This window comes from Megascapheus bottae, chromosome 6 (assembly GCF_031878675.1).
Source record: "Megascapheus bottae isolate mThoBot1 chromosome 6, mThoBot2.hap1, whole genome shotgun sequence".
NCBI classification, from domain to species: Eukaryota; Metazoa; Chordata; class Mammalia; order Rodentia; family Geomyidae; genus Megascapheus; species Megascapheus bottae.
In genome coordinates this window covers 9390412-9401061 of record NC_143514.1, presented here as the reverse complement: position 1 = coordinate 9401061, position 10650 = coordinate 9390412, and positions in this window count along the sequence as shown.

The window sequence follows — 10650 nt, the reverse complement described above, 5'->3', positions numbered from 1 at the left end:
TACTCAGGAGGCTGAGATCTGAGGATCAAGGTTCAAAGCCAGCCTGGGCACAAAAAGACCTGAGACTCTTATCTCCAATTAACCTCTAGAAAAGGGGAAGTATGGCTTGGCTCAAGGGTAGGGCAGCTCAAGGGTAGGGCAGTAGCCTTGAGCTGAAGAACTCAGGGACAGTGCCCAGGCCCAGGGGTAGGGTAGTAGCCTTGAGCCAAAGAGCTCAGGGACAGTGCCCAGACCAACTTCAAGCCCCACGATCCACAATAAAATAAAATATGTATTTTTAAAAATTGTATTGTAAAGGTGATGTACAGAGGGGTTACAGTTACCTAAGTCAGGTAATGCATACATTTCTTTTTTAAATTTTTTAATTTTATGGTAGGGATAATGTGTAGAGGGGTTACAGTTACATTCATCAGGTAGTAGGTGCATTACTTCTTGCACATTGATACCCTTTCTCATGTTTTTGGTCCCTGTTTCACTCCCTTTTCCCCCCTCCCAATCATCTTGTTTTTCTTCCTTCCCTTTCCTATTTCAAATAAACAAATAAATGTATATAAAATATACAAGGTACCAAAGTCAGATACAGTAACAACATGAGATTAACCATAAGGGCAAAAAAAGAGAAGAGAAATAACATAGTATATTAAGAACAACCATCATACAAGATAAACCTCTTGTTTCCATATTCTAGAGTTCATTTCATTTAGTCTCATCCTATATGACCTTAAGTACATTGGTTTTGAGCTATTGTAATCCTTGGAGGATTTGTTTAAAATGTGATTTTTAAGACACTAGACAATTATAACTGAATGTCCTCTCCCATGGATTTTCAGAAATACAAATAAATCAAATAGATTTAGTATTAAAAATTATGTCTGAGCCAGGAGTTTGGCCTAGTGGTAGAGTGCCTGCCTAGCATGCACAAAGACCCAGGTTTGATTCCTCAGTACCACATACGTAGCAAAAAGCCAGAAGTGGTGCTGAGGATCAAGTGGTAGAGCCCTAGCCTTGAGAAAATCCAGGGACAGTGCTCAGGCCCTGAGCCCAAGCCCAGGACTGGCAAAAAAAAAAAAAAGAAAAAAAATATATATGTAAGAAAAACCTCCAGATCCTAAATCCAGATTCTAAGTCTAAAAGGATTTTGGTGTACCAGAAAATTCTGTAAGTATGAAATCTGAGCCTTTGATAACAAAACCTCTGGAATCATGTGTGTGTGACAGAAACACAGAGACAGAGACAGAGGCAGAGAGAATTTCTGTTGCTACTCATAAAGAGAACACCTTAAGGAGTAAGCCAAACTTCTGAACATTTCCATATAGTAAGGCTACTCAGAGCCAGATTCCAGCCTGCTGTGTATCTGTGGAAAGCTCTACTGTTGCTTATACAGAAGATGGAAGGGAAATATATAATACTGTTTGCCTGGAGGCAATTCTTAGGCTAGCTTTTCACATAACTAAATCTCCCTTTTGCCTCCAGGGTTTCCTACAGAACATCTATCTATGGAGGCTTCCTTCAAGGAAAGAGTATTTTTAGATATAAAACAAGGGCTTGAAAAGAGATACTTGAGTTAAATCTCTTTTATTTGGAGACAGACAACTAGAAATTCATTTAGTTTTTCCGTGTTTACCTGTGGAGTTTTTTTTTCCCCTCCTGATTTAAGCTGAATTTAGTCAAACTAGTTAATTTCAATGAAGTTTTCCTTCATAAACATTAAACATATCTGGTTGCTTTTCGCCTTCCTGGCAATGTATTATGCAATTTATGATACATAAATTACTTCTTCCTGCCCTTCGTTGGGAGTTATTTTTGTAAGTTGCTTAATATCCAATTGGTGCAAATTGGAGCCATGGTGTTTCCATGAAAAATAAGCATGGCCTCTCGGCGGGTATTGATATTAAATTTAGTAATATTAACAGCATAATAACAACAGGCACAATCAGAATCACTTTGAGCAGAGCATTTCCCAACAAGACACTGTGGGATTAAGGCATTTTAGTGGCATTAAATACCTGTCATTTTATCTCCATCCTTTTTCAGTGGGTGGTTGATTGGGATTAGTGGATGGATTAGTCTCTTTATGGAAATGTTTGTATGCATTCAGAAAGGCCACCTTAAAGGACTGGCTCATTTATCTTGAATAGTGAGACGATTTATTGTGCCTTCTACTTAAGAGAGACTATGCTAGAGAGAGAAAGAGACACTTATGATTAGGTTGCACTCATTTTGAAAGACTTCTAAAATATTTTTAATGTTTTATGGTTATTGGAAAGATATGTAAAGAGGGGTTACAGTTACAGATAAAGAGTACCTTTCTTTTGGGATACTGTCACCCCTTCTCTCACTCTCAATTTTCCCTTCTTGTCCCTGATCACAAATTGTATGGTTCATTTTCAACAGTGTCTAGTGAGTATCACTGCTGCATTTGTTCACTTTGTCTTTCCACTTTTGTGCCTCCCCTTATCCTCCCAAACATTTTGAAAGATTTCAAGAAGATCAATTTAGTAGGTGAGTCCTTGTCTCCCTATCTTCCTTCTAAAACCCTAAAAAAGAGTACAAAAATGTTACAGGTAATTACAAATCAGAAGGAAAGTCATGTGAGAAATGACAGAAAGAGAATTCTTAGAATGGGAGGAAAGATAGTAGAAAGTGACAGGACAAAGAAATGGCCCAGGCAAGGTCCTACTGATACGAGTTAGTAGAAAAGCAGCTAAAACCAGGGAAATTATAGACTGTAGAATTTGAAGATAAACTGCTAAGCCAAAACCTGACTAACAATGAAAACATGGAAGGGAGCAAAAACAACCACCAAAAAGTGAGGAAGTGAAAAGGATGAATGAGAACATAAGAACAGGACAAGCACAATTTTGGCATCGCAATCCTTATAGGGAACAGAGAGGAGACCTACCAAGCCAGATAATTCTCTCTGTTTGACTCAAGGCTAACCTCTGTACTGAGCAAGATGGTCACGATGGTGGAGGGGGTTCAAGTACTGTCTTTCTATGGTACACCTTTAAAGCATGCTCCAAGAACCTAGCCTCAGAAACACTAGGTAGAGAAGGCATCAACTAAAAGACGTTTGAATTCTCACCATGTGTGGAGTGTCAAGAGAAAACTTCTAACGAGTCAAAGGAAAGCAAAAGAGCTGAGAAGAGCTATCAAGTCTGACCTAGACCTTAAGACACTAAAGGACAATTCTGATACCTGGGGTTCCTGGGGTACCACTGGATCAAATAGCCATCAAACCCCGCCCTTTGCCATCCCTCCTAAACCTCATTGCTCACTATGAAGTCCATCCTTGTGTTAAGAGAAACAGTCAGATAAAAATGAAAAGGTGCAGCCAGAAAAAGAAAAATCTTCCAGGAAAAAAGAAAGATACTACATCATTAGTAAACAGAAGCATTTCTCTAGAAAGAACTCAATTGTTTTTTTTTTTAAAAAAGAAGGCATGAAAAGGCAAAAAAGAAAAAAAATTGATGTCACTGCACCCTTGTTGACTTACAATAGTAACACTTTTAAAATCTATAAAAATGGAGATGATTTTCACTAGACAGTTTTCTTATTGGCCCATAAACAAGGTGCGGGTACATATTCTTCCTGTGAATTCTTTCTTATTTTTTTTGAAAGACTAAAACTTGGTAGTCAAAAGACTCTTTTCATACTTAATTTCAAGTGTCAGATGGAAGTCCAGATTCTGCTCTTGTATTCTAGAAGTTCAAAATCACACACCATGTCTTTTTACCTTCTGTTCTCCTTTAAGATAACCATGGAGATGAATGCTGTGTATTGACACACAGCCCTGAATGCCTGTTCTGGCTAAGCAGTGTGATGGAACTGTATTTTCAAGTTTAAAATGCAATTTAATTAGTACAAACAGTCCTGGGGCCTCAGTCAACTCCAGTTGTTAGATTGCCTGTTTATCTGACCTGGTAATTTATAAACTAATTACAGAACAAGTATACCATTGATTGAAATATATGTGTGTACATGCAACATATATTTGCATATCTACCATTTAAATAACACAAATGCAGTCCATAATGCTAATACCAAAAACTATCCTCAGAGATATGTCGCAAGTAAAAATGCTTAAGAGCATGCTGTTTTGGTAATTGCTTGTAAGAAACAAATGCTAACCCTCCAGAATGTCTCTGAAGACTAAACAGGTAAATCTTTCCTATAGGTTTTCAGAACTATTAGAATGTATCTTTTTGAGGTAATGATGACATTGTATGTATTCAGTTGTCCAAGGATGTCATTTTGAATTGATAGAGTTATTTCAGAACATGTTTACATTTCAAATGGCTATCTTAGAGAAAGAACTTCTTAGACTGCTAGTTCATAGAGCATTGTAGGTACTTATAATACATCATATAGGTAAAATATGTAAATTATATGTAAATGGTCACTACTGTTATTATAACAATACAAATAAACATATTCATATGCACAAATAAAATATCATAAATACATATGACCTTGTGACAAGTGCCACTTAAAAAATTCATAGCAATTCCAGTGGCCAATTGTCTTCAAATTAAAACCAGAGACAATGATTTAAAGATCTTTTTGTGCTGAATTATTGGTTAGAAAGTTGATGATGGTTTTCCCCATCAAACAAAAGCTAAGGTTGTTGTTTTGCTGCTATATTTTCAATATGGGCTCTTAAAAAAAGGACACATTTTGACACTGTTTGTGGTAGGGGGAAAATTATGTGAGAAAACCTGTAAATTCACATTCGAAGATGTCACCTTTCTAAGTTGCTCCAGTTTAGCAGATGCTGCCAGAGCGTTAGAGTGCAGTTCTTGTTTCATGGTTTCCACCTCATTCGCCATTCTGTTTGCTTATCTCACTTCAGCAAAATAGCATTGTTATTAAGGATGACATTATAATGGGAAATTATATTAGCCCTTAAAACTCTACTCTTTTTATAGGGATATAAACAATGACATTACGGTCACGTGACTGTCTCATCTGCCTCCAAGGTCTATGTGAGCATTCTCTGTAGGAGTGAGGCTGATTGGGTTACAGTAATGTTCTGGCTGCTAGAGACCCCAGAGAGGAGACTGAGGTGGTGGGTGTGGGACATAGCAAGATAGACTGCAGGGAAAATAGGTGAAGAGAAAATAATGGTATGTATATCTCTGATGTCCCTTATATAAAATATGATGCCTGTTTTACCCACCCCATAATGGGATAAAGTTTACTTAGATGTCCTTGTTTCTGGTTAATACTATTTCTTTCTCATTTTGTATTGTTTTATGCTGGTACTGGAGCTTCAGCTCAGGGCCTTGAGTTTACTGTCTCTTGACTTTTCACTCAAGGCTGATGCTCTAACCATTGAACAATACCTCCATTCTCAGCTTTGTCTTGGTTAACTGGAGATAAGAATCTTATGAATGTTTTTTGCCAATGGCCGTCAAATGCCAGTCCTCAGATCTCAACCTCCTGGGATATAGCTAGGGATATATACTTGAGCTACAGGTACTAGAACGGAATATAATGTTTATTTGTATTCATAATCAGATTGGAACAATTTGCATATTAGATTATTTTTTGAGAGGATTCTCCATGACCCAAATGCCAGTGTCAGAACTGTAGAAGGCAATAATTGAAGGGTATTTTTGAGGCCATTCAATGCAGCTTTCACTTTATCCAAGGCCCAGGCAGGTCTACCTCCCTACCACCTCTCTGTCCTATTACATGGATGATATAGCACAGAATGGGACTAAAATTCAGTCTTTCTGGTTCATTGTCTGCTCTCTGTCCTAAACTCAACATCTATCCTTCTTTTTGAAAACGATTTAATCTTTGGGTATACACTTACCGTTGTCATTTTGATCATCTATATTTTTCATACCCTTATCAGCATTATTTTTCTATTTTTCCTGATAACTTCTTCTACATTCTGGTTCCACAATTACATTATATTTCCTTATTTTTTCACTCAAACCCTACAACACTAGGTTGATTATTTCAGGAATGGCAAAACAAAAATAAAAGCAATTGTTTACTGATTTACTGATGGCACACAATCCATTAGAGACAGATATAATGTATGACAAATGTTTCCATATGTTTTCTATTTATGTCTCCAGGAAAAGATAAGATTGAGAATATTAGGCCTTTGAGAGAGGAATACTGATTAATTTTCTTTTATTCACTGCCATCTCCCTAGTTATAATATCTGGCCTATTGTGGGGGTTCAGTCAATATTTGGTGAATGAATAAATTTGCATCATTCTCATTTTAGAAAGGAATATCTACTTAAAGACACACAAATTAGTGGCACACGTGTACTCAAACTCAAGACTTCCAGTTCCAAACTCATTACCTTCCGCAAGTCAAAGCATATGTGAAGCATGAAGAAGTGATGGAAAACAAGACCAGGTAGCAGAAGTCATGGAAAACAAGACCAGGTAGCAGATGCTTGTGGGCCACACCTACAATCTTAACTAGTTAGGAAGTTGACATCTGAGTATTGCAAGCTGTTCAAAGGTAGCACCGGCAGAAAAATCCCTGAGACTCTGATCTCTAACCAACCAACAAAAAGTCAGAAGTGGCGGCTATGGCTCAAGTGATAGAGCACCAGCTTTGAGTAGAAAAGACTAAGTGAGAGAAAGAGGCCCTTAATTCAGACTCCTGTACTGGCATGCATATGTGCACACATGTATACATACATAGGTACATAGACACTTGCACATCCACACACATACACCTGCACACACACTAACTAAGCTCTGTAGAAAAGACTATTTCATCTTAGCTCATATTTTTTTCCTCAGGGACCAATTAAAAAGGTTGACGGCAATAGAAAGAACGTGACCTTATGTAAGACACATGAAAAATAGAGAATTCAAAACAGGACTCTGAAGACTCAAATCCAAGGAATTTATTATGAAGAAAGACCCAGTAATTTGGAAACAGTGGTCTGGATTTTTCTCTTCCTCTTGGTTCTTCCTATGTGAATTTATAGTCAGCACAGACCACCCAGGTCTAATTCAAGCCATCATTGAAGCTTAAATAAACAAATAAAGCAAAAAGCAAACAAGTATCCCTCTATGGATACAAAATATTTATTTATGAGGTTGCTACATCAATAACACTAATTATACTGTAATTGCCAAGAACTGAAATTAATGTGATTTTTTTTGGAAATCTACAATCAATCTCAGGCTTCATTTCTGGGGATGAATGTACTTAGAACAAAAAAAAACCCTAATTCAGAGAAAATATTTCATTCTTCAAGTATTTGGCAAAAGGACATTGGGGATGGGATTGTAAAACATCATAGTGTAATTCATCCTAAAATTGGAAAGTCTTTTCCATTCAACATCACCTGATTATAAAGCAGTTCCTTAATGGGTGAACAGCAAATCAGCCATGAGAAATTTCACAAGAGAGAAGACAGAAAAGTTCAGCAAAGTTCTCATGAGACTATTTCCCTAGCCTTACCTAGAAGTACAGTAAAACGAAATGATTTTCTGTTTGGACAGCAGACATAAATGGGAGATACAAAAGCCCTTTCACCTGCTCCTCCTCAGTACTTGAGAATTCAATGTATTGTGAATAGTTTCTTATGTGCACGTTACATGTCTTACCTTTGTGGTTAATTATGAGAAACACAAAGCTTTTGCTTTAGGTTTAAAAAGAAAATCCACCTCACTTTTGCTGTGTGTCCATTTCTTATCAAGAAGGCCATTCTGACATTATGGAATCCAGGATGGAGCCTAGACATCTTATTTGTATTTCAGAGACTAAATAAGAGCCGCTGAAAATAAGGGACCATCTCCTAAACATTCAATTTGAGCATGGGAAAAACACTGTTTACACAGTCCCCAGTAATGGCAGCTGTTTCTGTGATTTAAATTGTATAATTACACATTTCATTCTGGAATATAACAGTAACAGTGAGTTTCCTAGTAAATTTCAAATTGAATATACTGATTCCTGTATAAATATGTACAGGTAACCTATCAATAGTTACTGCCAATTATATCTGAACTATAATTTGGTCTTTATTGGATCTCTGCTGCTGGAAAAATAAGGTTTTGCTTCACACAATATTCAGCCATCCTCCAGTCCCACCATCACCCCCACCCTACCCAAATGATGAAGAAAAAAAATACAGTTGTCAGCATAATGTCTTGACATTCATGATGCCAGCCTGTCTTTACTGGTGTCAGATGTGAAAATAAATAGATATTAAACTGTCAGTCAATGAAATTGCAAAGTCAAGAGCCGCTCTGGCTGTGATCCTGTGTGTTCTGTTTGATGGACACAGGTGTTTAAGTGTTATGAATTCAACAGGGCCAGGGAACGAGAGGAACATTTTCCAGCTGTTTTTTCTATTTGCTAAAACATTGAAGATGAACTTTCCCTCGTCTTAGGATTCACTAGATTCTCAGAAGCTCAAGAAAAGTGCCAAAACTTCTCCCACTGTGCTTTGTGCTAAAATGTGTGAGAAGTCAACCTGGATTCCTAGAGGTGCATTCTGCAGTCTCCTAATCACACAGGGATCTCAGAGGCCAGACAAAAAGCAGCCCCATTAATCTTGTGTACACATGTGTGACAGAGACCAGATGCCCACCCAGTATATTTATTATTCATTGGATACTTAAAGCAAATCATCTGTCACTAATAAACATTAACACTATTAAAAATTAACCACCATCTTGCAAGATACTAAAACCAACACCTCCTTTTCCTTCAGGGGTACTGGAGGTAAACACATCACATTCGGTGAGAGCATTTGCCCCTGCTTCTTATTTCTGGAGTTATTATGACTATTGTTATTAGTCATTTCGTGGCTTCATGGTGTTGGCCCATGTGAATGTCTCAACCTTGGATGATACAGATGATTTCAGTTCTCAGTAAGTATCATTAAATTTGTTTTCCAACAAGTCTCATTAAATTGTCTTACAAGAAAATGTTGCTTTATAATGACCTCATAAACAAGCCCTATACTTGAATACTAACTAGCAGGCTGAAGGGAGAGAGGGCTGGAATTTTGCTGTGTTTAGATTTCCAGGTTGCATCCTTGGCCGGTTCCCACAGTTCTCATGGTGAATATGCAAGACTCACAATTGACGATTTGGGTACAAATCAGGTATTTCACGAGAATGCACTGATCGAAGAGAAATGCTGCTGAAGGCTGATAAATCACTATGTATGCACCTGTGATCATTAATTAAATCATATGCCGAAAATCCTAGGTGAGAGTTTCCCTGATAATTCTTTTGCACTTCTAATTTTGTTTTGGTGTCTGCTTCTCCAAGGATTTGAAACAACACAGTGGAAACAGCAATTTAGAAAGATTACTCTGGTAGCTAATTGGCAAATGGAATTTGACAGAAACAGATCTTAGCAGATCAGATAAAATGCCTTCTTATAGTTTATGTCTTCAAATCAATATGGAAGTTCAAGTCAATCAGAAGTTCAGTTCCCAGCCCAAGGATGGGTGGTGTTTATGATAACTTGTGATAGAAAGAAGGATGGGTGCTGGGGGCCTGCATGAACTCTTGGAGATGTGTGGTGTGCACAAGTTCCAGATGTGAGAACCACACAGCTGAACTTCATTCTCTTTGTGGTCCTAGAGTCCTGCAGATACCTTGCTTCCCCATGGAGGGTTCTGCATTATTATCCCATGGCATTTTCACTGATGATGCCAGTAGCAGTTTCTGTTTTCCCTTCTCTCCATACGCTCTATGGTAGGGTTTAAAGCCAAACACATTTCTTTTCCAGTTCTTTTCATAGTGTATTATTATTTCTCTCATCAAAAGATGAAGATGAAGTTATATAAATATAACTACATATGTCTACATGAAAATCTATGATGGGATATATACTCTATAGACAAAATGTTACAAAGATCAATACGTATCTATGACATACAAAACTCTCAGCTTAATTTTAACTTTGTTCTTAAATTTATGTGCCAGTGATTGCATATAGAGGTCCCATTCTTGAATACTTATTTGTTACACTTGACATTTGAAATATGATGTTCAAAAATCAATGTTAATAAAATCTTTAAAAAAAAAGATGATCTATATTCCCTTCCTTCATTCAGGCTACCCTTAAGATTGGCTTTTATTTTATTTTAGTAGATTGTCTTCTGGTGTGTGTGTGTGTGTGTGTGTGTGTGTAGTATATCTATAATCTTGTTGTTGTAAAGGTAATACACAGAGGGGTTACAGTTACATAAGTCAAATAATGAGTATATTTCTCTATGAAGAGTGTGACCCCTTCTCTGGATCTCTCCCAGTTTGGGGCCAATTGAGTGAGAAATGCTGATGATGTGCACGTGGCACATCCACGTGTTCTTGCATTCTACAATGACTGGTCTGTTTCCCCATGAACGAGGCGAGGTCTTCCTTCTCAGTGGGAAGATCGCCACCCCAGCAGACAGAAACTGACAGATCACTGACTAAATACAGCCTGTGGAAATCCCCTCTGATCCAACTCATATGTTGAAGCACACCAAACATTAACAGATACTTCTTTTTTCTCCCTCACTATAAGGTAATTTTGCTCATCAATAATCACGATCTTTAAGTCATGACCTAGTTACAGTTTTCTCTCCAGATCCCTTCTCTGAAGCACTGTTGGTGTGCATTTCTCTTTTCCTAAATCCCCACCAGAAAAACCTTTCTC